This window comes from Centrocercus urophasianus, unplaced genomic scaffold (assembly GCF_019232065.1).
Source record: "Centrocercus urophasianus isolate 14NV4802_14NV808 unplaced genomic scaffold, USGS_Curo_1.0 seq_15, whole genome shotgun sequence".
In the NCBI taxonomy this organism is placed as follows: Eukaryota; Metazoa; Chordata; class Aves; order Galliformes; family Phasianidae; genus Centrocercus; species Centrocercus urophasianus.
This window is the reverse complement of record NW_024884697.1, coordinates 10,119,714-10,142,731: the sequence shown is the minus strand read 5'-3', so window position 1 is coordinate 10,142,731 and position 23,018 is coordinate 10,119,714. Positions and strand designations below refer to the sequence as shown.

Here is a 23,018-nt window from a genome sequence, read left to right as displayed (position 1 = left end):
TCAGTATGACATAATTCGGTTTACAAAGATCCTGGATGGGGACAGACTCCTGATTAATATGGATATATTTTTTTTTCAATGCAAAGTAACGTTAGGTATTTGACCTCTGTCTTATTTCCCCACAGTGTTTGTCAGAATGGCTACTTTTACATGTTATTCTTACAAGATGATTTTAGAAGTAACTTTATATGATGCATGCACATTCTGGAGCACATAAGTAATAAAACAACGTCCAGAGTTTCAACATTCAGAGCTCCATTTCTCATTTTGGTGTTTACACTCTAAGCAGATGTTGATAATTTAGGAATTATTCTAGAGGAGCTACAGAAACACCTGGAAATATGGAAAACAAATATTACTGAATAAAGGTCAGGTGTTGAGCAATTTAGTCATCTTCTCAGAATGTAAGGAGATTTCTGATACTAGAGAGTTGTTTAATTTTGAGTGAAATGCTTAATGAAGTTCAACTACTAGAAGATCAAGCTGGAAACTTATACTAGAAATGAAGGGGGGGTTTTTAAGGGTTTAAATAATTAACTGGGGAACACTTCACTTATCATGAATCACTTGCTCTTAAGAACTTTAAATCAAGTTGAAGCATATTTCTAAAAGACAACCTTGAGCAAGGAAAAAAAAAAAGACAACGTTACAGCTTTCATGAAAAAGAAACCTATCTATGAAAATTATACAGCAGGTACGATGTGGGGTCTAAAAAGCTATGAATTCTAAGATCAGACATGTCCCAAAATGTCAGCTAACAAAGTCCAGATTTGGCTGAACACTCATGGATAAATTCACGTGTCTAGAATCAATGCTTCTGTAACTCTGAGCGTAAGAATGAATGTTATTATAGTATATCCCATACGGCCTTGGAAAAACATACAATGGAAAAGAGAAAGTAGTTCAAATCTAGCTCTAAAACTATGTAATTGGTCAGATAAGAAGAAAAAAAAAAAAAGCTTCTGTTAAAGGCAAGTCATAGATATTCTCTACATTTTTAAAGGAGGAGAAAAAATGTTTGTCCATTGCAGTACCTTCTTAAGCCCAGACTCAAGCAAATATTTTCACGTCTTTCAAGCCTTAATCAAAAGCAGTTGGCCAGAACCAAACAGGCAGTTTTTGCAGCCAGTTTCCTAAAAAGCCTGAGAAGTCACTTTCAATGAGCTCTCTCTGCCAGTTAAGGTTATTTTGCAGCCTTAGGCTCCATCTGAATTGGTCACTGTAACAGAAATGTCCAGGCAACATTGACAGCAAGAATATTTGTTTCAATCTACTGCCTGTCATATTACTTCATCGCACTCTGTACAATACACAGAAGGGCCAACATTATCTTCATTTCCTTGCCTTGATATTCCTGTAAAATGTACCACTGCCATAGTGCTGGCTTGCACGTGAACACAGAGCTAATCACATCTGTGAACATCCCCTGCCTGTCACTTGTGCAGGGAAGCAACAGAGTGAGCAAGATTTGTCCCATATAGAGGTCTCACAGGAGCTGGAAGCAGATCACAAACACAAATCAGGATGACCGCTGACCTCACCACATTCTGAGCTAAAGGCAAAACTGGTTCTTTTGTTTTAGCCTTCCCACAGTAACCCTTAGCATGTCTTGTAAAAGCCCACAAAAATATCCCCAGGTTTAAAAAACAGAGTGCAAGCAGTGGAACATTACTATCCTGTGCCAGATTTACATGGGAGGTATTCAGAGGATAACTCAAAACCTTCACCTCCTTCTGCTCCAAATACAGAGGGTTCTCTTTTGAACCACCCTGCTCCAACAAACTTACAGCAACATGTATATAGTTTAAAAAAAAAAACAAAACTAGCAACAAAAGTCTTACAAATACACAGCACTGCAGGCGAGATTCTTCCCTGGGGAGAGGATGAAAGAGCAACATGTGAAAGATGTTTGTCATGTCATTTTGTATAGTACTCAAAGCACTCAGAAACAATAGTGATGAGGATGGTATAAAAACCTTAACATACAGAACTGAAAATAGCACTTGAATAAAAGCAAAAGGAATTAAATATAGCAAGACCAAGAAAGTGCTTTTAAGAAGCTCTGTTTTTTCATGTAAATTTAAAAGAAAAAGAAAAAAAAGAGTCTCTTCTAAGAATCCTCTCAAATTCCAAATTTGTCTCCATTATCTGCTGACTCAGAGACTTCACAAGACACTCTGGCTGGGAAACTGCAGGGGTTGCTTCCGACATAATACAGAATTGATGTACCACTGAAGGATGTAGCAACACCACTGAAACAGAGCATCCTCTCAGCCTACAGGGTTTCTAGCTATTCTCTTATGCTCCATATTTCCTCCCCCAGCCAAAATCTCATTTTCTCTTATGTAGAATTCATTTCTATACTAGTTTTATAAACAAGCAGATAAAAAGGATAAATAAATTATTCCCTGGGAAAGTGGCTGAGCAGTCAAATGGCAGAGTGTAATGGATATCTGATCATATAGGCATACATTTTAACAATGAAGTGTAAAGGGAAGCCAGACACTCATAACTCACTGTATAAATATGTATGAGGGCAACTTAAAAAATTGCTCACTCAGTTCGGGCACTATGTATTTCAGCATGTGAACTACCGCACAGTGGTTCACGTGCTCCTATGGGGAAAACAGCACAGATGCTCTGACATTCTCGGGCTTCCACTATTCACTAAAAACAGTGAAAGCATCATTCTTCAGTTTGAACTGGTTATTGGTATGCCATTCTAGCCCTGAGATGCTGAAATCAGTCTTCAAATATAAGCTGTTAAGTAGTCAAAACCAAGACAAATACTGGTTGGCCTGTTTTAATTTTGTTCAGATTCTTGGATTTCTGCAATAATTAGATTAGGATGGGTCTCCAAATGGTTTTAGATACTGCTACCGCATAAGGTAAGAAAACAATACAAAACAACAATGTAGTTTATCTGCAGCTTCTCAAAGGAAAAACAAAACAAAACAAAAAACCATGCAAACAAAAAAGCAATCTATAAAGTTAATATACACAAACTTCTTTTCCTCATAGAAGCTCAACATCCACGACACTCCACTTTCCAGTAATCTATGCTTCATTCTCAGTTGAAGTCTATGTAAGAAATATTTTCTACAACCTGTTTCTGAGCTTAGCAGTGATCTCCCACCAATTTCCTCATTTCTGTAAATGGAGCAGAAGTTTTACAATGTAAGGTCTAAAAAACTGCACTGAAGATATGTCTCTTCCTATGGTGGTGCAACACAGCACTAAAGAATTGAGGTGAGCTCGCGGTCAGAACACTGTGTATGAAGGTTGAGAAATGAGCTGTGCTTTCACCTGTAGACCAAAGGATTTTGGAACAAGGAACTGCGAAGGGCTACTGGGTTGGTGAGTCCTGAACGTCACAACTATTACAAACTACTACAACTTGGCAAAACCAAAAATAGGCACTCTGCTATTGTTTAAGAAATCTTTAAGAGATTCTCTTATTTAAGGAATCTTTAAGGGATTTTTAGATATGGGTGAAAAAAAACAACCAACCTTTCAATCATCGTTAGGGGGTAGTGCTGTTCCAACCCACTCATCAAGCAGCTGGAAGTGGTTTTCCTCTTTTCTTAATCCATACACTCTCAGAAGACAGAGAAGCAGAGGACATCCAGCCAAACCGCTGAAGAAAAAACCTCTCCTGCTTTTAAAAGAGCTGTAATCTACTTTTCCTCAACCTATTTAGGAATTAAAACCAGTTGATTCACACTCATACACAAACACATTTAGGTTAGAATAAATAAAGCTTTCACAGTCGTAGTCCTGTATTAAGACACACATTCTGGACAACAATCAGCAAAGTCTGTGAGTGTATGAAGAGGCAGCTGGCAAGCAAAGTTTTCAGAAGCGTCCACATGAAAATCTCACTAGCTGCCATTATATCTTTCAGCAGAGCAGCAAAAAGCAGAGCTGATGGCCCTTGGTCAAGTAATCAAGGATTGCAAGATCATATTCTGATTTTGTAGCACTTCCTTAATCTCCAAAGGGATTATCTGTTCCAGTTACTACCCAAAGTGATTAAGTCACAAGCACATCACAAATAAGAGATCAAATCTGCTGTCCTTATGTACAGAGAACCATCACAACATGCAAATCACTACACCATGTAGTGGTTACCATGTAAGTGGTCAGATAGGAGTAAAGAAAGAAATTAATTTATTCTTTTGCCATCCAATGAAGAAACATCAAAATCAAGACATAAAATCCATCTCTAGTTTTGTTTTATCATCATTTAAATGGATTGGAATTTTAATATCTATAAAGTATCACAGAATCCTGAGAGTTGGACGGGACTCCGCTGCAATGACCAGGGACACCACAGCCAGATCAGATTGCCCAGAGCCTGGTCCTCCGTCACCCTGAAAGTCTCCAAGGAGGAGGAATCCATCACATCTCTGGGCAACCTGTTCCACTGCCTCACCACCCTCACTGCAAAAGACTTTTTCCTTGTACTTAACCCACGTCTACCCTCTTTAAGCTTGAAATCATTTCCTCATATTCTGTCACCACAGACCCTGCTAAAGAGCATCTCCCCTTCATTCCCATAGCTTCCGTTTAGATACTGGAAGGAATGGTATCCTTCAATAATTTGATGGTATCCTTCAAAACTCATTTATTTTTTTTTAACATATGTACTTTTAAAATTGTTAGAGAGAATTTTACTTTTATCCTCTATTGCTTTTGTATTTTTTAAGCAAATACCAACAGATACAGAGCTTATAGGGAGTCATCTATGATCAAACGAAAGAATCTTAGAGTTTATATCATAACAATCAAATCAAATTTTATTTAATTACAGGGAAACAAAGATTCATTGGACCATCTTTCTGATCTACTGAAGCATCAAAATTTTGGTCTTATTCTTATAAGTACCTCATATTAAAATCAAAGAGTTAACTAATTTATATGTAGACTCAACGCTCTTAATTTCAGTTTTGTTTTCATTTTGCGGCGCTTTGTTTTGCTTTCCATAGGATAGGATGCTGACACTGAAAAAGAAAACTACTCCCGAGGCAATTTTCACATCTTCATGTCTATTGCTAGTCATTCCAGAAATGTAATATATATATTTACATTTGTTTAGCAAATACTGATGTTTACTTATCAAGTGGTCAAAAGCAGTCTGGCAGTGACTAAATGTTGTGGTAAGTGTACACAACAATCTTCTCTTTTACAGCGGATCCACAAAGTTTCTCAATTCTTGTAGTAACTGGGATATTCAGAAATTTCTGCATGAATGGCTGCAGGAGATACGCAGAACGACCTACTGTACACACGTTCCAAAACATACAAATAGTTCCTAAACAGCATGCCAGATACACCCATCTCCTCATGCATGCATAAGGGCCCAATGCTAAGGGCTGCCACGCCGGCGCTGCCCAGGTCTCTTAAGTCTGACACGTGTACCACTACGTAGAGTCCTGCTCAACAAATATCTTCCTCTTTACCTTCCAAATCCACACCACACCAATACACGAGTGACCTTCCCAGCCAGAGATCTGCTGCTCTGTGGTGTGCAGAACTTCACACTGCAGCTGCGTAAATGCAGAATTACTGGCATCCTCCAACTCACCACTTCTGAAGAATATGTAACCTGGGACAATCAACATGTTTTACAAAAAGCAAAAACATCTGAGTACACCACGGTCACTTAATTATTTATGGTGAATGTGTGGCATTCCTACTAAAGAAGAGAAGGAAAAAAAAAACCCCTCATCTCACCTTCTCCTCACCTTCATCCTATTACTTGTCTCTTCCACAAATACAAGAAGTAATCTGTTAGCACCTGTGATACATATGGCCATCTTCTTTTCCCCTTCAATAAACATTGACTGTTATTTTGAAAATGCATGCAGCAAACAAGCAATACTCCAGGCTTACTGCCCTTGGACAAGGTATGCGTATTACTGTGTGGAATTAGGAAATACCAAATAAAATGATCTGGTCAGAAATTTAAATAGCTTTTAAGTGAACTAAACCATGCATCACAAGGCAGCAGAAAACAGAAAATAGCCCCACCAGATTCAGCTCCTACACTGCAACCCCAGAGAACAAAAGACAGCTGTGATGGTGACTGAGGTCAAGTTGCATTTATAGTCAATACAAAACAAACTCTGGCCTCAATCCCTGGTGAGGGATCAACAGTGCTCAACGGTCCCACTGCTCTCCCCAGGGTTCTGTGCTAACCAACTATTGAAATTTCACTCTGTCAGAGGAAGTTACAAAAGGATCATTGTAATTCAGTGATTTCCTACTCTCCCATATCCTCTTAAAATCCCAGTCTTGACATGTTTGTCTGTAGGTGTACACAATGGCATCCCAAATAGATACTGCCTATAGTAACCTAATATTGACTATTGTGTATTAAAGCTTCCATTTTTTCAACGTTTTATGGTTTGAGAAGCTCAACATATTAATATCCTAGCACACAGTTTTCAAAAACATTAGGCAGCCATACTTCCTAATGAGATTGATGATGGCAGAGGAGAGCTATGAATTTCATTAATTCAAAATCAACTTCAGCACTCTAATTTAAAAATGATTTGGATGCTTGATCCCAGGGCTTACTGCTCAAAACCATCAAGCACCTATAATTCTAACATCAGGACAAGATAGAGTTGCTCAGCATTTATATAAATTATCAATGAAACAACAAAATTTTAGAAAATCCAAAAAACGTTCCTAGTTTCTCAGGTAAATCTCATGTAGGTTTGTCAACCCCTATTTTCAAATAGCTTTTGGAAAATTTGGTTAGGTAAAAGTCTTAATTATTATATAGGTTTCTCTTTCATTTATTATATATGGAAAAATCATTTGCCTTCATTCTAGGTTAATCTAATACTGATCTTAACCACTCTGTAAATCAACCAGTAGAAGAGTTCCTTTTTACTGCTAAACTGAAGATTTCATATTAGATTACATTAGAAAACTCTCATCTTAGAAATTCATGATTATAGAAATTTATCCAAGGCTGATACACCTGCTTGGCAAAACCCATACGTTTACCTGCACTGCAGCTGATGGGTGATTCTTAAAACCCAAATCTGACAAAAGAATCAGAATTGTGCTCAGGATGCAAAAATATAACTCATGGCCACCTTGCTGCCAGACAACATGACCATGACAACAACCTTACGTATGTTTCACTTATAAGCTGCTTTTTCAGCTACTGTGACACAGCCACCTAGAGTTTCTCTTCTGCTTCTTACATCAGCTGTATTGCAGCACTGCTCCATTTTGAACAGAGGTTTGCAATAGTGATTTACCACAGAGTTTTTTTTTTTCAAATTGTGCAACTGTACTTCATAGCATCATTCATCTCAATTGTTTTGTGGGCAGCAGATTACACATAATTTCTTACAGTAGTGGTTCTTCTTTGTATCTGAATTCTATGCATCTTTTATGTCTTAAGATAGCATTGATTTAGAGTTGAGTACAAAAATGCAATCAAAGATCATTTCAAATAAAATCTCAGCCTTTTGTGCTCTAGAAGACTGAAAAACAGCAAATCCTTCCCAATAACTCTTCATGCTGGACATATTGGATGCCCCATCCCTGAAGGCATTCAAAGCTAGGCTGGATATGGCTCTGGGCAGCCTACTATGGCGGTTGGCAGCCCTGCCCACGGCAGGGGGTTTGAAACTAGATGATTGTTATGGTCCTTCTCATCCCAGGCCATTCTGTGATTCTACGATTCTGTGATAATTATAAATAATAAATCAGAAATACAAAACAAGAACACGGAGTAGCCTGAAAGATAATTTTCAGGTGGATAATAGTTTGCTACACATCAAAGACAAATACCTTGTTTCTTTTTATTCAATACAAGTAAAATTCTGGGAGGTAAATAAACAGAAGAAGAAAACCCAAGCAGTTTTAGAAAAAAACTACCCTCCGTAAATTGCTCCCATAAATGGTATAAGAAAAGCCCTTGGTACCTTAAAATACAAAGAACAGAATGAAGCGTGTTACATATTCAATTCTGCCCATGAACACAGAGCAATCCATAGTAGATTCAGTCAGCTTTTATACTGTCTTTAGTGACAGCAGATTCTGAGCCTGAACAAAAATCTCCAAACATAAGCAATCTCTTTCAGCCTATTTACATCTTACATTTGTTCAGACAAGTGATCTTGTCTGAAATAGAATAGAAAAAAACCAAACTGAGAAAGATGTAGAAGAAAAATAACAAGGTAACACAGAAATGTGTTTTGGGGCAGATAGCTCCATGGATTCTCAGAGAAAAATCTAGAGCAAGGATAATAATCACAAACACTAACTACTGTCCTTGTGGAATGTAAGAAATTGTCTGGAACTATTCAAATGCAAATATTTGGCCACAGATATTAAATAAATGCTTAAATAAAACCTTCAGCAGACAGTACGGTGAAATTATCAGGATGATGCATTCTGTGCGAGCTTACCTCTCCCAGCCAGCGGAGAGAATCTACATCTTTAAAAAGCCTCCAATACCAGCAGAAAAAAAACACTTTTCAACTAATGGAAAAGCCCCTATTTGCCATGCAGCTTGAAAAATAAAAAGAAAAAAAAAGACACCATCAAAGAGATCACTGACTTGATTAGAATACTATCTCAAAACTGATATGGGAAATCTGTAGGGCCAGGTAGTTACATAGGAAGAAAATGAACAGGAAAAATACACACTAGAACTAAAAAACTTATTCCTTTATCTTTTATTTATGCAGGATCTCTGTCAGCTGTCAAAGTATACTTTTCAAGGATCAGGCCAATACTGTATAATTAGCAATTATATCGTTCTAAGTCATATTGGTATATGATCCTTATTACTACCAAAGACAAATGCACTATTTTTAATGGATTTGCACTCAGATCATCTTCCTGAGGAACAGACATATTATTAGTTTAATACTCTGTATGATTTTATTACCATCAAGGATTTTATTATCAGTGGGGAACTACAGCAGAGAGACTGAGATTTATTTCAGGTTTCTAGAGAACCAGGCACTGATCACCTGAGTGCCTGCCACTGCTTTATCTAGTCAAATATCTTAAAATCTACATCATCACACATTCCAAACATCCCATGGAAAATACTGAAACTATGTGTAGATTTTCCAGTTAAGAACAGGTGTGACTAAAGGCAGTGATATTATCACTGACATATCTCACTGCTGTATCAAATAAGATGTATCATATACCTCTGTTGCCATGACCATAGTGTACAGATCCCTTTACATGTACTGCTGTATATAAATGACTCTATATAAGTGAGCTTTCATAAAGTGACGTACTGGTCTGTCTTAATTGACTAAAAAGGGCTTATGCAGCCTACCTCCAACTCTTCCTCCATTCACACTGAAATACTAAAGTCACCACAAGACTCAATACTGATAAATATTGAGGCTTTTTTCTTTGTCCATTAAACACCATGTATAGCAACAACTTCATTTATTGGGGGTTCTGTTATTTGAGCTACAGAACGAAACGTTTAAAAATAAAAGGAAGAGGCACGACAACACCTTCATGCTCAAATGTGTTTGAAACACTGTGAGATTATCTATGGAAATACATACAAACCACAGGAATGTATACTGTGATACAAAAGAAAATTTTCCAGATCGATGTTGAATGTACTCTAACATACCAGTAAGGACCCAACCCACAGATCAGGAGAGTTGCTTAAAGTCTGTTCTGACACAGTAGAGAAAAACTGAACCTCCTGTGCTAATGTTATGAAGCAAGCATGCTCTAAATAAGACAACAACCATGAAAAGATGACATTTTATATATTTAACATGCTAAATACATTTGGATTAAAGACTTTTTTTTTTTTAATTCAGAAATTCTTAATATTATCTTAACTTAGCTACTTAAGTATACACTTTCTCCAAAGTTTTTTGTAATAGAGATTGGCAAAAAAAAAAAGAGAGGTATATAAAAACTTATTAAACCAAGTACATTTGTTTCCTTTGCGAAGTGGAGCTATATAGCATGATGAAGGATAACAAACTGCTTTAATGAGCTGTTGAGACTTTTCAACTAACATCTGCGCATCATTTCTGGCTTGAGAAGCACCACTGAGGAGCCTGCCAAAGCACCGACTTCTGCCCCATTTGCATCGCCTGTGGGATAGGCAGCTTGGCTGGGGAAGGAAGAGGTAAAGCAAAGAGCTAATTAGTGAGTAAGCCCTTTGGGTCAGAAAGCCTGCTGACTCAATGCTAAGTCACAGACAGTGCTGGGCTCCAGCAGCAGGGGTTATGTGTGACAGAGCCAGCTCAGAACAGCACCTCCTTGCTATACTCTGCAGGAAGCCCCAGCAGTCTCCCTCCTTAGGTGCCAATCTAACTGGAAGGGATGTCGGAGGAAAAGAGGGAGAGGAGAGCAGAGTTCCTCTGTGGAGACTGCACAGCGAGAGCTAAGGACATACATAACTTTTCTTTCACCCATGACTTCTGCGAGCATAGGGGAATGGGATCATCCCTGTGAAGGGAGCAAACTCACTCCTTTCTCCAATAGGATGAACAGCTGATACTTTCTCCTCCTGCAGTCAGGGTAACGGCACCAGCTCTGGTCCTCTTCCATTTCCTGTGGTGGAGCTGTGGCCAGTAACAATCTTTCCTCTGCATCTGTGGCAGGGCTCTGAAGGCAAAACATCTCCAATTCCCAGCGCAACTTTCATAAGGTCTCTTCTACTTTCAAAGATACGTTTCACATAAAATACAAAACACCACTGCAGTGTGCAGGTTAGAGCAGCAGGGGAAAACTGAGGGATCATCACAAAATCTGATCATTCTACCACCTCTCCCATTATAGGCTATCTGCATTTATTAAAAACAACCAGAGTGTCCTATGCTAGGATATATAATCTCACAAGGTGTAGCTGCAATGGAAATTCTCATGCAGAAGTACCAATACTACAGACTGACAAAGCTTGGTAGTTTGTTAGGCAACTGGATGGAACTACTCAGCAGTCTTCCATTCCTAATTCTTTTTTGCCTCTTTCCTCACATTTCTTCGCTAGACAGATTGCTCTTTACAACAAGCAATCACAGAAAAACTTTGCAAATGCTTCTGAAAAACAAGAACATACTAAATTCCCTTGTTTCTTAAGCAGTTCTAAGAAAGACAAATCATGGCAGTGTATGTGTACAACTTCCATAGGCAAAACTCCATTGCAAACCTTTAGAACACAGCTCTAACACATGGAAATGTAAGATCTACAGTCAACTGGCAATACTCCTCTGAAGGAAACACAAGATATTCCACACTATATTGTGAATTTGATAATACTTATACAAAGTTTTCCTGAGTAATCGATATTGGCATGTGAAAATAAAGCAAACCTCAGCAGGACACATAAAATTAATGCACTTCCAATGTAATTCCAGCCAGTAGAGCATACATCAGCACAGACATGGAATTCTTGGCTGTCTTGTTTGACATAAGCGAAGCAGAAATTATGTGTTGTTGCAGGTGCTTTGCAAACAAACATGATGCCCAGCTGATTGTTAACAGACAAACTTTTTTTTCAAAGGCAAATGAGCGAAAGAAGATCATCAAACTGACTAATAAAAAACCCAGGTGGAAGTAGTTACGACTATCCCCGGGATGGAGCAGTCAGCAGCTATCACATTATGTTCGGATGGCACTGGAAACAGACTGCTCTTACTGGGGCCAGGAGCAGCCTTCAGCAGGCGCATGCAGCATTTCTGATGCTGGCAGCCATTTCCAGCTGAGCCAGGCACTGTGCAGCTCAGCATGGGCAGCTCCATTTGGCTCATACATTTCAAGGAATTACTTCATGTGCATCTCATCCTGAAAGCTAGAGAACACCTGCAATTTATGAACTCTGGGAAAACTGCACAGTTTCTAGCCCCTGAAAGTCAAATCCTAAAGTTAGGTGATCGATAACAGTGTTAGTCAAATCGATTTTTTTATTTTCCAAATGTAGGAATCTTTGTATTTTCTATCTTGTATGTCTAAAGAGACATAAGGTCTCTTTTATTTTCAAAGATAAGTTTCATATGAAATGAATGAATATGAAATATGTTTTGCAACATTCTTGGAAGTCAAACAGCCCTTGCAGTGTGCAGGTTAGAGCAGCAGGGGAAATTACAAGAGTTTTTAAAAAATCTGATCTGAAAGGCATCTACACTTTGTAATAAAATGTATTCACTTGATCTAGAAAATAATTGAACAAATTCAACAAATGTGCTCTTAATAACAGAAAGACATAAAAGTAATCTAAAATAAAATTTTTTTGTCTTGGAGACTTCAGTGAAATATCTCGGGGTTTTTTTTGTTTCTTTGTTTCTTTGGTTTTTTTTTTCCCTCTCTGTTCAGTTGCCATTCTGAAATGCTTTTGTGCAAATCACGTATTGGAAGTCCACCTCTCCTAACTGCAGGCTGTTTTCAGGAGACAGAAGTACTGGGAGCTGCCAGACAAAGCAAAAAAAAAAAAAAAAAAAAGGGCATGTAGATACACAGAGGCTAGGCTGTTCAACTGTTCCTGGATTTGATCAAAAATTGCCTCTCAGTAGTGACGCAACACTGTTTTCTAGCATAATATGAATAAACCTGTGCATAAACTTTTGACTCAGAACAATGCCACGCTGGTTCCGTGATCCATCAGATCTTGGAAGAAGAACAGGGTAAGATGTGGTCAGCTCTTGATAGGAAGTCTTCCAAAGAGGAACTTAAAAGCTGCTACTAGTTGGTGACTGAGTACATGGCTCTCTTGACTCTGTATAACCCACATCTAGTAATGCTGCAGATAGCACTTCCTCTCAAGTTACAAATATACAACTAAACTCAGAAAGAAATATCAGAAAACACAGACTTCAACAGTTTGTCACTTGGTTGCTTTCTGCTAGGAGAAAGAAAAATAAAAAAAAGGAGAAAGATGGACATCTTTCAGATATTACTGGAAGGATTCCTACCAGGTGTAGTCCTACACCAAAGGGCACTGGAGATTACTATACAGACTTGCTCCACAGGATAGACTCAAAATCGGATTAAGAGCCTGCCCATTTGGCTTCCCTATCTGTCTGATGGCAGTGAGACAGACACTCACACATACACACACGCACACAGTGAAGCAAAAAAAAAAAAAAAAAAAACCACTCAGTATTCTCCAATGCAGAATGTCCTTATCGCCCTTCAAACACTGTATGTTCACCTGCTGTCACAAATATGCTTGGAATGTATGCACAGTCCAAGTGCATGCTGAATTAAGGACAGTGAATGGTCTTTTTGAGAATGATCCCAGTGCAGTTCAGATCTCTGATAATGCAGTTTGGTTTTTTTCCTTTTAGGTATATGAATTATTTACGTAGTTACCTAGGCCAAACACCACCTTATCGTATGTATTCCATAGTGATACATCAGGTTTTCAAGGTTTCCTTGGTTTCTTTGTCCTATGAATGTCTACACCTGTAAAAACCCAACGAATTAATAAAGCAAATGTTGGACAATAGTGTGCTCACAATCAACATCAAGATCAAACTCCCAGCACACTAACTACATAACGAGTTACCCACTGAAGGGTGCTATGCAGTCAGCAGTACTGCTATGTGGTTGCCAAAAGGAGACATAAACCTTTTCATCACTATACATGTTGACAACATACTACACTGGATTGTGCCATTTTTGGTTAAAGAACCTAGAAGTACTGTCCGACATAAAAGGAAATTAAAAAAAACAAACAAAAAAAAGCCTTCACTGCAGAACCTCAGCTGGATGTAATCATTAATGTTATGCAACTGCTTTCTCCTGAAAAAGAGGGTGGATTCTGCAAAAGCTAAGTTGAGTTGTTTGTAAATGGTAAAATCCTACTCTGATCCCTCACTAATAACCTTTAACACAGCATGGGCCTCAAGCACTGAAAGAGGATGTGGAGGGCTTCACTGTAGGGCCAGTTCTTTTTAATGTAAAGACGCACAAAAATATTTTACTCGAGCAATCAACAGAAAATCAGAATGAAGAGCACAAGTTGCTCTGCTTTACACAATGCTTCAGTTTCACGTCCTTACTTGGTTGCAGTGCTGCTTGCACAGACTTTTACACTGCAGGATTCTTCTTTCTGCTCTTGATAGATCTGAGATCTCTGGCAAGTCATTTCACTATCTCTACCCATCATCCGCTGTATCTCCTCAGCTTCTATCAACTCATAACAGCAGTGACTGTTTCGCTTGCAGTATCTGTCTCTGTGAGATCTGATTTCTGTCCTGTTACACTAATACCATTAATGCTTTCAGTGATAAAGTTTTGTTAAGGATAAATCACTTAAATTTCCAATTACATTGAAAAAATATAATGCCAATTCTATTGGTAAATCATACATATTTAGACAGATCCTTTCTGAAAAGTTAGACAGACTTAAAACCCACAAAAACAGAGCACAGATGATGTAATAATCACTACCACTGCAAGAACCAGCAATATCCTTAGAGTTTTCAAGAGCAATATCTAGTAACCTATATCAGGAAGCCTAAGACGCAAGCAAGTTTTATGTAGTCCCAACTTTTCTCCCTGCACTGAAATTCACTGAGGTTGGCTGGGACACGTGGTTAAGTCTGTGGTGCAGACATCTGAATAAGCTCTTTTTGTACAAGATTTTTAGAATCTGGAAGCTATTCAGATGGTTTAATAACAAGTATAATATTAGTATCTAGAGAGATATATGTGAAGACTTCTGTTTTAATGTCTGAGCTGCAAATCACTTTACCAGTCTCCTCAACACACACACACAAAGGGTGGAATTCTGCAGCTCACTGAAGCCAGTTCCTACAGCTACTGATGAGAAACTTGCTTATTCCTTACTAGTAATCTAGCTAATATTGACCCAGCAGATCCCAACTGGATCTTCTGTGTTTCCTATGAGAACAAACACCTTCTGCTTCTCCAACTTTTACATTCAGAAACATTAATTTTATTACTCTTCGAACAAATACGCCAATATCAATCTCTGTTGAGGCAAAGCAGCTGTTACACTTCTTCAAGTCGGATTAACTGTACACAAAACCTCTGCGCTATTTCACATATATTTACAGGAGACATTTTTAAATTTTATGGATTCATCTGTTCTGATGAGTACTTTAGTACGTAAGTACCATAAGCATAACATAAAAACTCAGTATAAGTATGAAACCAGAAGACCTTTTAATTGGTATTTTAATTACTGAATTTTAATTTTAATTAACAAAACCCAAAATCCTGATTTTACTTTCTTTTTCCTAACAAAACCTCCAGCACTGTAGTGCATTCTTTTCCTGAAGTCTTTTATGCTGTTTTCACTGGAAAATGACCAAACAGAATGAGTGTTGAAAAAGCACTTCTTATTGGCTTATCAGAAATTCCAGTAATTCTTCTAGAAGTTTATGGGAAGGGAAATGTTCCTGCACAAGTAAATGGAGCAGATAAAAAGAAGAACTAAATTGTTCAGGAAATATATTCCCTATCTGCAATACAGCTAGGGTTTTTCAAACAGCCTTCGCTACCAGAGGCTGTAACAGAAAGACTGAGACAACAGAGGTGCTACCAGTAGCAGAAGCCTCACATTAGTTTAAAATGTGTATTTTCTCTTAATTCTATTACTTGATTCTATCTAATTTAGAGTTTCTATCACTAAGACTGAAACACTGACAAATAGAACTACAGATCCTATGTTAACATGACACAGAATGTGTCCAATAACTACTGCTAAGAAAGTCATTATGGATAACTATACATTTAATATAAAAACTTACATTGTCATAGAAACAAGAGACTCCCAACTTGAAACTGTCATGCTAGAAGGCAGTTCTCACCAAAAGGTTTCAGACTTTTTAGAAACAACAAGTCATATAACAAACCCACACTGAAAGAAAAATCAGAAATACCAGTAAAACAATCATTGTCAACACAATAAACAGCATCCCACCTAATTCTGTCAGCTGCACCGTTCTAATCCTGGCAGAACTGATTTTTAAGGCAAGTTTTGCAGCACAATGAGTAGTTCTGCTCTAAATTTTGGAGATAATTACACTTAACCTAACCAAAGCACATGATAAACTGAAGAGGTATTCATCTCCTGCCCCAATCTACTGCAAGAATTAAACAGCTGCTTCCTTTCCCATTCTGCAAGGATCGCACTCAAATGGCAGGAGCCTACAGGCATCCAACTGCAACAGGCCTCTGCAGTACTCTGAAGCATAAAAAAATGCTCTGATAGAAACAGTATGCAGAATTAAAATAGTGAGTCTAATCCTTGTTTGTACTAATGCACCATTTTGGAAGCATGAGAGATTTACGTAACATTTGTTTGTGCTGATTAAGCACAAAGGACTTAGAAAGTAAGAGAAACTAATTCAGCCATTTCATTTATTACTAGTTAAGGAACTATCCATGTGAAAGTAAAACATAGAAAATATTTGATGCATTTTGTCTCAATTTATAATAAAGTAAACAAACAAACAAGAGCTTATATGGCAAAAAGATCTCCTGAAATGGGACCTAGACTTACTTTTCCAACAATAGGTTGGCTCTGATGATCTTTTGAGGTCCACTCCAGCCTTGGCTGTTCTATGATTCTATGACTGCTACACACATATATATTAAAGTTATCTTGAGAATTCCTTTCAAATGTGTTTTTCTTTGCAGTTTCTCAAGGCAAACCCCACTTCAGTGAGAACTTGAGAAGTAAACACAGACATATTAAGAATAATTTACGATTTCAGGTACAGAAGAAAGAATAATAACTGTTCATTGGAATGAGTCAACTGCAGAGATTTTAAAGGGCCAGCTTTAGCCTAACTTAAGATTTCAACATATTTTGAGGAACAAAGGCAGACCAAGGAAATACAATCCCAGCACTGATTTCCCAGTATTGGAGAATTTCCCCAGGCTGTAAAGTCTCTCCTGAATAAGACAGAAAATGTGGCTGCTAAAAACAGTAATAATTTTGTTAAATAACCTCTTGACTTTTTTTCCTGAGACTTTTTCTCTCACCTTTTACCTCATCCATCTTGTACCTTGTCTTATTTCCCTCTTTATTGAGGTCACGTGTTGTGGAACTAATCCAAGACCTCCAGCAGAAACATCTGAAGTTGACAGGTGAAATGAAACAGCATTACAAAGATATTAACAGTAATAATATATATAAATGAGAAGACAACTGAAGAGTCATGATGACCACAGCATACCTCTTGATGAATCCGCATGCATCCAAGCAATCTGCATTTATTGACTGAGAATGCAGAAGTAATGCATTTGTGATTTAGACATTGTAAAAAGGGTAAATATGTGGCAGATATATACAAGCAACAGCCTTCTGTCAACTAAGCATTCAGTAAGCAGTCCATATTATGGATAAAAAGTATGAATAAATGCAACCTTAGACTAGCAATTTAAAAGCATTAAAACAGTAAGAAAAATCTGTGTTAGAGATTATCAATTACTAACGAAAAATTCTGTTCAGAAATGTTAGATTGAGTTCTTTTTTGTTAAAGCCCTTCACACTCTTCCTTTTCTTTTGCTGCTCTCTGCCATTTCACTTTCCACTGTGGTAGCCTCAATTTAAACTGGGAAAGTAACACAAATGGCCAGAGAGAAAGAACTCCCTCTTTTTACTGGTAAATTTCCATGAGGTTGAAAGAAAGCTAACTTGAAACAAATAAGGCGAGCAGAAGAAATACTGTTAACAATAGAGTCATTTTGTGCATTCCAGAGATCAGAAAATGACTCGGGCTCACAGCCCTGGTTATTTCAGAAAATTCAGTTAAGGCCAGCATTGCAATGACATTCAGCAATGAAAATGAGAGATAGCCATTTTGGTACTGAAATCAATACCTTCAAACTCTGCACAACAGACTGCACCTGCTTAAGTAGGCATCTACTCAATCATATTTTAAAGTTCATGATGACTTTATTTTCTACTGCAATATAGTGTATAATAACTGTGCATCGACTGGACACCAGAAGGAAGAAGTTAATTTTAAGTACATTACATAGATGCATCGAAACATACATGAAGAACTCCCTAAATCACTGCAGAAATCCATAATAATCATTATAATCATTCCCAAAAACATTACCACACAACGTCTTACCCACTCTCAACCTACAACATAGATGTTGCATGCTTATATATTTATAAACATGTGTTAGATACATAGAAGAAAAAAAACTTCTTTCCAGAATGTTAATACAGTCAAGGCATACCATTCTGTCCTCAGACCCTAACCTTCAAAAATCCCTTTGTTTATATAGCTATGAGGAACAGAAGAACAAGAAACATCTGCTACCACAACTAGTGCAGCACTCTACCTCCATCATCCTTCCTAAATCACAGTTACAACCACGTCCTCATATAAATCCCTTTGGAAGGAGCACTTTTTCCATGTACACACTTCCATATATAAAAAACATAGATGAACAATTGATCAACTTTTTCATGTCACGAAAGTAGCTCCTCATCTGCAAGGAACAAGGAAAAGATCATAAGTGCTGAAAGCAGAAGCTCAGAATCCATATCTTTCATCAAATGTCGAATTAATGCAGGTGAATTGAAAGCATGTATGAGGTAAGGCAGACACAATTTTACCTACTCACACTGATACTTTTGTCAAGAGTATCAACAGACAGGTGTGAGTATGAGATGAACTTATCAGTTACTCAATAAAACTAATCAAGGTACTCTAGTTCCTTCATTTCTTCAAGGAAATGATGCCATAACAAAGTCATGCCCCTGTCCTTTAATGGCACATATGTAATTCTCAAAGAAGAAAAAAGACAGATGAATGTAATTCTATTACCAGTGGACACAGAGTTCCTGACATGAAACATCACTATCTTTTGGGAGGAGCCAAAGAGTAAATCACTGGATACACGAGTCACAAGCCAGTTAGGTCTTTAAAAATAGATGGGCAAACGTAAGAGTGGCATGAAGTAATGGTAAAAGAAGAACATAATTTGATTTCTAGGGTAAGTTAAACCTAAAGAATCAAAAAGTAGGAAAAAGGAGTAGATCTGAAGTACTTTTTTTCTTTTTTTTTTTTTCTTTTTTTTTTTTTTTCTCCAAAGAGTATCACCGTTTCTACCAGAAACTCAAGCATGCAGTTTTTCATAGTTCTTTGGGTTTGTTCTCTGCATGAGACCTGTGATTTTTATTTGGGAAAATCATGCAGCTTACTATTCGTTTAGATTAGGGAGGGAAGTTGTATACAATGTTCACATCTTAGAAGACAGCATTTATTGACACCCAGGAAGAAGGAAAAAAAAAAAAAAAAAAGATAATCTGCACACATATCATACCTTAATAAATGGAGAAGAAAATTACTGGTGAAATTAAATGACCAAATAAGCATCTTAAAAATATAACAGTGTGTACAGAAATATGTATGAAGAGATCTGAAGGAACTTACTAATATTTTAACCAGCTGACATGCTATTTACACACCCAGGGTATCATTATGGAAAAAAAAGAAACTATGACTGTACTTCTCTGAAAGGCACGTAAGAGACTTAAAGAAAAGAAAATAACAGTTAACTGTAAAGTTGGTTTTAATTACAAAATTCAGGGACAAACTAATTAAAAAGTAAATATTTGTTAATAAAGGCAAGTCCCTTATTGCACTGTGTACTAAATCCTTTTTGCATAAGGAGCTACAGTTGATGCTTGAAGTTGGATGATCTAGAGACAAATAAGACACAATAGAAAGTGTCAATATAAAGTATCAGTGCTACTGAATCCACTAATTCCATGTGGCAACACAACTACCTAGTTACTTATAGAAGTAAATTAAACTGTTCAATTAGATCACCTGGCTACTCATTATGTTTAAAGCGCTGTCCTTGGAGAAGAGGTGTGTCACGCAACAGTGACAAGACAAAATCTGCTGCATGACTCCCGAGTTCTGAAATCCATGTTTTCAGCCCCTTTGTTGTGATTCTGCTAAGTCTATAATTCTCTACAAAGAATAAAGAGCCTGGTTTATTACAGTTGAATTGGCAGTTCCTGAAACCTTTCAAACTAAAAACAAAGCTGAGTTGCAGTCTGTGCACATCACGGACCCACACTGCCTACTGATGGGAACTACTGGAGAAAGATCCTATGGATCTGAGACAGCAGTGTAAAACAGAGAGTGGAACTGGAGACAGCGCTGCTCCTAATAGGATTCTTAGTGTGATTACTTATCCAAATTAGGATGCCTTTCCTTAACACATTACTTTTACAACCAAGCATCTGTGCATCTGTGGGAAGAAAGCACTTAATCTAAAATGTTCCACATGTGAAATCAACCACAATTGAAAATAAGTATTTCTTCCACATAGCGTAAGGATCTTTTCTTCACCAGAGTAAGCAGAAATTCAAAACACATAAAACTTGCAAATATACCTGGCTAATTTGATTGCGGTACAACATTCTGACACAGGAAGACTATATCCTAAGAAAGACATAGGCCTTTATAGAGGAAATCCTGTCTCCTTTATATGATGTCTAGGACAGTTTTGTCATTGACTTCATCAAAGCCAAGATTTCATCCAATGTGTTTTAAGGGAATCTCTGATTTAGCCAATAGTAGCACAATCAGTAGTTTGTAACGAATAAATAAAACAATAAAAAGGAAACAGTCTCCAAGAAATGTTTCTCCATGAACTCTCACAATTAGCTTTGAATTATAACAATAATGGTTCCAAAGTGTTTCCTCCCAGTGCAAAGCCAGGCAACGGTTTCCTGTGTTAAACTGTTTTTATTGGGTGTCATACTTACAAGAGTACTATGGAGGATTTCATCACGGAACTGCTAATTAGTTTCTCGAGATGTTTACTCCTTCTCACAATACACAGCAATTCCTACTTCACAAGTTTATTTTTTCTAAGTTAACACTTTTAGCTCCCATTAAGCAGTAACATTCCACTGGACTCATTTTAGAAGTATTTCACCCCTCAAAGATGCAAGCAAAGATGAAGCACTGCATTATTTCAGGTGTATAATCAAACACAGCATAATAAAAAATTATGGAAGTACCTTTCTTTCCTGTACTTCCTACACTAAATTAATATCTGTAAACTGAATTAGCCAGACCTTGCTTTCATCTACAGGTGAAATTTCAGTCAAAACTTTCAAATAAGTCTCCTAAGCATCCCATTATAAATAGCTGCACTCTACCTTCACAGTTTATCTCTGTGACTTCATACTCAGCCAGCTCTGTAGAAGCAGCTCCAGTCATGTCACATGGTGCATTCAAGGTCATACTATTTTAATTTGCAGAGGTATCATTGATAAATTATGCGGAAACAATGATAATAGAGTCATTAACCTTGTTCCAGCACACTAAAGATGTTTTATAACTAAAACGAGAATAAAGTTATAAAAACATAAAGATTCGACAGCCCAGCTCTTTCTCTCCTACACACTGCCGCAAAGTACTGTTGGGGATTTTATCCTGGTGAGTAACGTGGCTCTCTGCCGGCTGTGCTTTTAACCAAGAGTGCAGTGACTAGACTGAATTACACTGAAGGAAGAATCAGGTGATTAAATGCACAAAACATTGACCTTTTTTTAAATATAAGAAGTTGGATCCAGAAGGCCTCTCCCTTTGGCAAAGTAAAGGATGCTGGAGCACAGGAAAGATCATTCAAACTAAGAAGTGTCAGTTCAAAGATCTATGCAGAGTTGTCATTTCCAAACATGCAGTCTCTGGCTAGTACTGGAGGACTCACATCAGAAGTGCAGTGTGTTAACATGCTGAAGTATATATATACTACTATATTATACATACATATAACCTAGGTGAGATTCAGAATACATTCTCCAAGTCTCATTCAGGAAACCTGCAGTAATCCACAGACTAAAAGCCTGACTAATGTCCCTAATTCACGTATGACAGACATCTGTATTAAGGGTACACATATTAGTGAATCACTTGGGATTGCTTTGACTTGAAGTGAAATATTTGAAGAATAGTGAGGAGGTGGGACAGACTGACTGATGTATTATACCATCGTAACCTGAAGTTGGCATCAGTGAAGATTAGTATCTACAGCATTTCTGCAAAGAAGAATGTAAATTGTTTAGCAGACAATATACCCTTGTCTTCTTGACATTTCCATTGCTGCTTCTTTTAATCCAGATGCTGCAAGATCTCTCACACTAAAATTGATGAAGAGAGGCAACAGAGATGACCAGAGATGACACCACACTCCAATATAGAATTCATTACACTCCTCTCCACTTATCACGTGAACTATTATCTCTTTGCATCCTCTGACTATGAACATAGGATCCACAACGTACTTCACTACTTACCCAAAAGGACCAACAGGAAAACCACAGAGCATGTCTTTATTAAGGTATTTGACCTTATGTGGGCAAATGGATATATATCTTAAAGCGCATTCTGAAGGCCTGAAAGTCAAACTTCCTATGAATTTTCCCATGTTCAGGTAAAGTAATAACTGGCATATGTTTCAAGCATTCAAAAGTGTCACAAATGCCACTTCAAACAACACACTTTCCATCAAAATGAGGAAGTTAAACCGCAAAATTATGACACAGCAACATGCCTTTATGTCCTCCAAGCAGACTACAGGCGCACACCTCCGATGAATGAGATCAAACCCCTTCCCATTACAGAAACCCCCAAGTTTGGGACGAGCTCGGTGCAGGGCTGAGTCGCGCGCTCGAAGATGCGCACGGAGCCGCACTGAGCCGCCGCAGCGCGCCCGTCCGAGGGCACGCGGTTTCCCAGCGGAGCTCCAGCGCTGCGCTGCGCGGGGCTGCGCAAGCAGCAGCTTCACCGCACGTGCTCACTCGCAGCTACCCCACGTCGGCTGAGTTGGAAGAGGCAGAAACAAACACGAAAACAGCATCTGCTGCACCTACTGACTTTCCTGGAAATGTATGGGAGCTATTCAAGCACTCAAAAATAAATAAGCGCAAACTGGAGAGGCAGAAGAGTTCTTTCCAGAAAGTTTCTCCCCGCCTCTCCCTCCCACTTCTCCCCAGGATCAGGCGACCGTTCCCACGAGGCTCCAGGTGA

The 23,018-nt window shown here is 37.9% G+C and overlaps 1 protein-coding gene across 2 annotated transcripts in view; it reads right to left on the bottom strand.

Annotated features, from left to right (window-relative positions):
• The window catches only part of MAGI2 (membrane associated guanylate kinase, WW and PDZ domain containing 2), a 699,411-nt gene that overhangs the window by 675,093 nt on the left and 1,300 nt on the right, over positions 1-23,018 (bottom strand). The window lies entirely within an intron of this gene.